This window comes from Coenobita brevimanus, chromosome 91 (genome assembly GCF_032717465.1).
Source record: "Coenobita brevimanus isolate Jiangsu-jjx chromosome 91, ASM3271746v2, whole genome shotgun sequence".
NCBI lineage: Eukaryota > Metazoa > Arthropoda > Malacostraca > Decapoda > Coenobitidae > Coenobita > Coenobita brevimanus.
Window position 1 is genome coordinate 31,348,058 of NC_137044.1, and position 8,138 is coordinate 31,356,195.

The following is an 8,138-nucleotide window of genomic DNA, read 5'->3' on the forward strand; positions in this document are numbered from 1 at the left end:
CGATCTTGTCTAAGCAATCTTCCACGCGACGGAGAGGGTAGGTGTCTGTTTTGGTTATCTGATTAATACGTCTGTAGTCGATGCAAAGCCGATGTGACCCACCTGGCTTAGGGACTAGAGTGACAGGAGAACTCCACTTGCTCTGACAGGGCTCAATATCTTGTGGTCCAACAGGTAGCCAAGCTCCTTCTGGATGAGAGGAACTTTCACTGGGTTCACACGGTAAGGAGGCAGTTTAATTGGCTTTGCGTCTCCAACATCGACATCATGAATCAACACAGTGGTTCTTCCTGGAGTGTCACGGAACACTTGCGGGTACTCCTGCAGTAATGCCGAAAACTCCTACCTTTCCTCGGGAGCTAGATGAAAAAGCTTAGTCTGGAGATCATTCATGATATCAGGATTCTTCCCCAAACTGTCATTCAGGCTCATACTGCGTGGGAGAGCTTCACTTGCAAAATCGGGTGGAACAGCTACAGTGCAAACTGGGTTATTTTCGTCCCACCTGTGATTTAACTTTAGCATGTTGATGTGACAAAGTTGCTTGTTCTACGATCTGGGGTGGCAATGACATAGTTGACATCACTGAGTTTCTTCTGCACGAAATAAGGACCACTAAACTTGGCTTGAAGAGGTTGCCCATGCACTGGTAGCAGAATCAAAACCTGATCTCCTGGCTGAAAGTGGCGTAACCTGGACTTCTTATCATACCAAGTCTTTATCTTCTCCTGAGCAGCTCCTAAATTCTCTCTCGCCAGCTGTAGAGCAGTGGACAGGCGTTCTTTGAACTTCTTCACATACTCCAGCAGGTTGACGTCATCTTCCTCCGACAGCCAGCATTCCTTGAGTAGCTTAAGGGGTCCTCTTACTTCATGGCCAAACAGTAGTTCAAAGGGTGAGAAGCCCAGTGATTCATTTGGAGATTCTCTTGCGGCATATACAACGAATGGAAGACCTTTATCCCAATCTTTCTGATGTTCCAAACAGTATTTCCTGAGCATCGATTTGAGTGTTTGATGATATCTCTCCAGTGCTCCTTGGGTCTGGGGATGGTAAGCTGAAGACGTGATCTGGGTGATGCCCAAGTCTTTCAGAGACTGCTTGAAAACATTTGACATGAAATTACTTCCCCGGTCTGACTGTACCTCCTTGGACAGACCAAACTTGGTGAAGAACCCTAGCATTTCCTTAACGACGTTCTTTGCTGAGATATTTTTAAGTGGAATGGCTTCAGGATAACCAGTAGCCATATCAATCAGGGTCAACACATAAGAAATTCCTGAAGAAGTCTTAGGAAGAGGGCCCACAATATCCACCAACACACGGGTGAATGGCGCCTCAAAAGGAGGAATCGGAACTAGAGGTGCAATCTTTTCGGTCTGATTACACTTCCCCACAACTTGACAGGTGTGACAAGACTTACAATACCAGGAAACATCTCTGAATCTACCTGGAGAGTAGAAGTGCTTCAAAATGCGTGCCAGTCTTCCTCACTCCAAGGTGTCCTGCCAAACTGGAATCATGAGCCACTCTAATGATATCCTGCCTACAAACACAAGGGATGACAACTTGATGTACAACCTCCCATTCACAGTCGGCTGATGCTGTTGGGGGTCTCCACTTCCTCATAAGTACTCCTGACTTTATATAATAACAAGTAGAAGCACCAGCTGACTCTTCCTCACTGCAAGCAGAGTTAGGTAGACCTTTCAACTCAGGGTCAGCAACCTGCAACTCGACCAACTCTTGACGAGACAAATTATCAACACTACGGGGTACTGCCTCATCTGGTGAGTGGTCCAAATTAACAAGAAAAGTGTCAGCTAGGATAACATCATCATCATCATTATCCCCTAAGTCACCAGTAACTTTAGACTTAGCCCTAGTGACAGCACATGCAGAGAATACATCAGGGACATCACAATCCTGGGTCGCAGTCACTGCTTCACTAGACAACTGAGGAGCTGGACACACTTGACTTCCACCAATATCATTTCCAAGTAAGAAAGTTACACCTGACATTGGGAGTGTCTCAACCAACCCAACCATAACGGAGCCATTAACAAAACCAGACTCTAAATTCACTCTGCACAGAGGGACAGAGAAGTAATTATTCCCTACACCTTGTAAGATTACAGTTGCATCAGAGGAATTAACATCAGAGCCTAGAACACTGGTCAGCATAAGGGATTGGCAAGCACCTGTATCACGATATATTTTAACTGATTTCCTCTCATTACTGTCCAGAGGACTGACAAAACCATCAGACAGGAAATTAGCACATGAACTCTTGAGAGTGTCACGCACGTTACTGCTCAAAAGAGGAGCTTCATCATGAGAATTTAATTTACCCCTCAAAGCAGGTTCAGTTAACTCGGTTAAAGAATTCTGGGAACTCTCAAGGGTGGACACTAGACCAATTGACTGAATATTTAAAGACTCCTTTTTGTTCACATCACGCTGTCTCCTGAAACATTCTCCGTAGTATGACCAAGCTTACTACAATAAGTACATTTACTTTTCTGAAATCTAGAGGTGAAGCTGGTATTTACTTCCTGAGAAACATCATCTTTATTCTCTTTCCTGTTACCTGTACTCTGAGTAGAGGCAACGTACTTACTCTCAGCTTTCCTTTTTTCTTTAGAATATCTCTTGTGAGTGAGAACATAGTCATCAGCTAAAACTGCAGCATCAGACAAATTATCTATTCTTTTCTCATCAAGATATAGGCTTACATCTTTATTAATACATCTTTTGAAGTCCTCCAGCAAAATCATCTACTTAAATTTATCAAAATCAGAATTTACATTCTTAGAATTTAACCACTGCTCTAACAGATCTTCTTTGGTTTTTGCATACTCAACATGGGAGTGCTTATCTTGCTTATAAGTTGTCCTAAATTTTACTCTATAGGCTTCAGGAACAAGCTCATAGGCCTTAAGAATCAAGCTCTTAACTACATCATAATTATCAGATTGATCCTGAGGCAAAGATGCATAAGTTACTTGAGCTTTACCGGTGAGAACAGTTTGAAAGAGTACTGGCCAATACTTTTTGGGCCAATTAAAACCTGTAGCTACCCTCTCAAACAACTGAAAATACTTTGTTAAATCAGATTCATTAAAAGGAGGGACAAGTTTAACATTTTTAGCCACATCAAAATCATCAGAGCTAGATGATCCAATTCCACCTTGTTTCATGTGATACTCATGGTCTGCCTGAATCCTAGCAAGTTCAATTTGTGCCTGAGCCTGTGCCTGTGCCTCCTGAATACGAGCCTGAGACTCAGCCTCCTTAACACGTGCCTGAAACTCAGCCTCCTTAGCACGAGCCTCCCGCAGGATTAGCTGAAACTTAGCTATTTCAATCTGCGTTTGCTCATCTGGAGGAGTTACATTAAACAAGCTTGTATTAATCATGCCAACAATTTGATCTTTAGATTGATGAGAGCGAACAGCAATTCCCAATTGTTGAGCAACAAGCTTAAGTTCATTCTTTGTTCTGCTTTTTACATCACACACTGTTTCCATATTTGACAAAAAATCTTTGGCTTCATCAAGAGTAGTAATAGTAGACATCATGAATAAATCACAGTCACAAAATATCAAGCAATATCCTTATGATAATATCCTGAATATCCTAATAAGAGGTCGCCAAATTAATGTTACAGAACAGAGAGAGATAATGAACACTTCAAGTGAGAATACTAAAATCACTACTGTCCCGCAAAGTTCCAGGTTCAAAACAAAAGACCTAGGTAAAATTACAAGATAAAGCTTAATGCTCAAACTAACAACTAAATATTTAGGACTCATAAGGATAATGTAATGGCAAAACAAGTTACATATATGGTTAACTGCAATAGCCTCTATTAACACGAATTAAGCAAGATCAAATTTATCTAAGTCAGCCCTGATAAAATAAGAAAACCGGATAATGCTGAGTTAAAGCAAGATATAATATTATTACAGATACAAAATATTACTAATACTGGCTGACAGTATGGAAGCAATATGAATCATAAAAACTTTACCAGGCTTACGAATTAACGCTTTAGGCTATACAATACAAGAAAAATGGAAATAACACTTATACTCAAATTATACAGCAGCTAGATGGCTGGAGACTTCCTGAGCACTCACAAAAATAATAATATATTGTACAGGGGAGGACAGAGATGTGAACAGAATGAGTAGATCTAAGTGGCTGCTAATGCAGAGACTGAGCTCATTATATAGGAGGCCGGCAGAGCTTGATTCGACTTGTAAGAAGGACACGCAAATGAAGGCATAGGGGACGAAGAGTTGACAATCCTGCTCTGAACAACAGAAAGAACGACTTACTCTACCATAAGGGGGAGAAGGGGGGAGTGAGGTAGAAAATGCAAGCCTGGTCACTATGGAAGCCACGTGGCGAATCGTGAACAAACACGCAACATACTGTACATTAGGATCATACAAAGGATGATGCAATCATGAACAAAACTGTATCATGTTAGAATTATACAAGGGATGATGAAATCATAGGCTCTGTAACACCTCCCCACAAAGAAAAAGAAATTTACAAAGGAAATTTCTTATTACTCTAAAACAATCTGTCTAAAGTCTAGATAAGCAATCTGCAATAACATTTTCTTTCCCCTTGACATGTTGTATGTCTAATGAATACTCCTGAAGAAGTAGACTCCATCTTGTCAATCTCTGATTTTTATCTTTAAACTTACTAAGGAATTTCAGTGGGTTATGATCGGTGCAAATGACTATGGAGTCAAAACCAGAACACAAATAAAATGAAAAATGCTGTAAACCCAAAATCAAGGCCAAAATCCTTTCTCAATAGTTGAATAGTTCTTTTGAGGTGGAGTGAACTTCTTACTGTAATAAGATACAGAGTGTTCAATACCCTGATCATCCTCTTGCATCAAAACAGCCCCAGCTCCCATATCACTTGCGTCAACAGCCATCTTAAAAGGCTTAGCAAAATTTGGAGTAGCGAGCACTGGCTGACTTAATAGGATAGCTTTAAGTTTGCTGAAAGAGGATTCACAGTTATCGGCCCAGACAAATTTAACTCCCTTTTTCAGTAGGTCTGTAAGTGGTGATACAAGAATTGAAAAGTTAAGAACAAATCTCCTGTAATAACCTACCATTCCCAAAAATCTTTGTAGCTCTTTCCTACTTTTAGGTCTGGCAAGATCACTTATAACCTGAACCTTAGCTCCTGGTGGTGCAACGTGTCCATCACCAATTACGTACCCAAGGTACTGAACTTCAGCTTGACCAAACTCACACTTTGATAAATTAGCTTCAAGATTAGCCTGAACCAAACGCTCAAGAAATTTACTGATGTGGCATAGGTGATCTTTCCAGTTGTCACTGAAGATTAATAAATCATCAATATAAACAACACACCCTGCCAAACCCTCTGTTACAACATTCATGAGCTTCTGAAAAGTGGCTGGTGCATTCTTCATACCATATGGTATTACAGAACATGCAAAAATCTTTCCTAGTGTTACAAAACATGAGATCTCCCTAGCACGTTCAATCATAGGTACTTGCCAGTATCCTTTTAACAAATCAAATTTACTTATGTATCTAGCCTTTCCGATAATACATCATCAATATAAACAACACACCCTGCCAAACCCTCTGTTACAACATTCATGAGCTTCTGAAAAGTGGCTGGTGCATTCTTCATACCATATGGCATTACAGAACATGCAAAAGTCTTTCCTAGTGTTACAAAACATGAGATCTCCCTAGCACGTTCAGTCATAGGTACTTGCCAGTATCCCTTTAACAAATCAAATTTACTTATGTACCTAGCCTTTCCGATCTTGTCTATGCAACCCTCCACGCGAGGGAGAGGGTAGGTGTCTGTTTTGGTTATCTGATTAACACGTCTGTAGTCGATGCAAAGCCGCTGTGACCCACCTGGCTTAGGTACTTGAGTGACAGGAGAACTCCACTCGCTCTGACAGGGCTCAATCATCTTGTGGTCCAACAGGTAGCCAAGCTCCTTCTGGATGAGAGGAACTTTCACTGGGTTCACACGGTAAGGAGGCAGTTTAATTGGCTTTGCGTCTCCAACATCGACATCATGCATCAACACAGTGGTTCTTCCTGGAGTGTCACGGAACACTTGCGGGTACTCCTGCAGTAATGCCGAAAACTCCTGCCTTTCCTCGGGAGCTCGATGAGAAATCTTAGTCTGGAGATCATTCATGATATCAGGATTCTTCCCCAAACTGTCATTCAGGCTCATACTGCCTGGGAGAGCTTCACTTACAGAATCGGGTGGAACAGCTACAGTGCAGACTGGGTTATTTTCGTCCCACCTGTGATATAACTTTAGCATGTTGATGTGACAAAGTTGCTTGTTCTACGAGCTGGTGTGGCAGTGACATAGTTGACATCACTGAGTTTCTTCTCCACGAAATAAGGACCACTAAACTTGGCTTGAAGAGGTTGCCTATGCACTGGTAGCAGAATCAAAACCTGATCTGGCTGAAAGTGGCGTAACCTGACTTCTTATCATACCAAGTCTTCATCTTCTGAGCAGCTCCTAACTTCTCTCTCGCCAGCGATAGAGCAGTGGACAGCCGTTCTTTGAACTTCATCACATACTCCAGCAGGTTGACGTCATCTTCCTCCGACAGCCAGCATTCCTTGAGTCGCTTAAGGGGTCCTCTTACTTCATGGCCAAACAGTAGTTCAAAGGGTGAGAAGCCCAGTGATTCATTTGGAGATTCTCTTGCAGCAAATACAACGAATGGAAGACCTTTATCCCAATCTTTCTGATGTTCCAAACAGTATTTCCTGAGCATCGATTTGAGTGTTTGATCATATCTCTCCAATGCTCCTTGGGTCTGGGGATGGTAAGCTGAAGACGTGATCTGGGTGATGCCCAGCTCTTTCAGAGACTGCTTGAAAACATTTGACATGAAATTACTTCCCCGGTCTGACTGTACCTCCTTGGGCAGACCAAACTTGGTGAAGAACCCTAGCATTTCCTTAACCACGTTCTTTGCTGAGATATTTTTAACCCCTACACCGCGGGCTTGTTTACCAATAACTTGCGTGTGCCGCGGGGTTATTTGGGCTCCGACAGACTCTCAAAAAATATTTGCCAAAAATCAGTTATTAGTCCTGGAATAATAAAATTACATATGCTTATGGCACATACCTTCAGCTTTCTCCTGGAATGATTGTTGAGCCTTCGTCCGTTACCATAGGACTTGTGGAGACCTCTGAAGTAGGGTAACGAAGTCTCCACTTTACACTTCCCGACAACCCGTAATATGATTACCACAGCCAGAAACAAACACTATAAACACTATTCTACAATTTTCAAGTAGTTTGGGATCCATACTAAAAAAAAAAAACACTGTGAAAGCAATGGAAATTACGAGCGCGTCTGATCGTCGCACTGGCACTAGTTCGCTCATGGTAGCCTGTCATTTATTATTCATAAAACCCCTCACACTTTATATTTCTATTACTATATAACACTTATATATATCTACAGTCTTTATCCATAAGTTTCCTTCAGTAGTATTAGTTTATTGTCACTGTAGGGATTCAATTTCTTTCAGTAAAATACGTAGCATTAACTTTCTCGTCCTGTATACTGGCATTGAGAGTGAATGTCACTTTCATCTTCACTCTCATAACTCATAGCATTCAGACATGCTAGAGTGAAACTTTCACTTTCATTACTTCTAGGGTATATACTCGTAATCTTATAATACTACTCATTTACATTTCTATTTACGTTCTCTATTTTATTTACGTTATTTACATTTCTATTTTATTTACACTGTGTTGTGCACTGTCACTTGAAATAACTTATAAAACTATTTTCCATTGTTCACGTATATTTACATTCATTACTTTCACTTGCTGTTTACACATTATTTACACATTATTTACAGTTCCACTTGCACTGTTTTACTCAATAGAAAGATCGTAGTCACTCTTTTATCAATTGTCAGCCCTTTACCTCTTTCCACACGAGGTTTAGTAGGGGGTAAAGGTCACAGAGCCATTTGCATGGGGGTGAAAAAAGGCCTTGAAGTCAGCAAGATGAAACGTACGTCCTCTCACTTCGGAAGATGAGAGTACACTGATAACGCA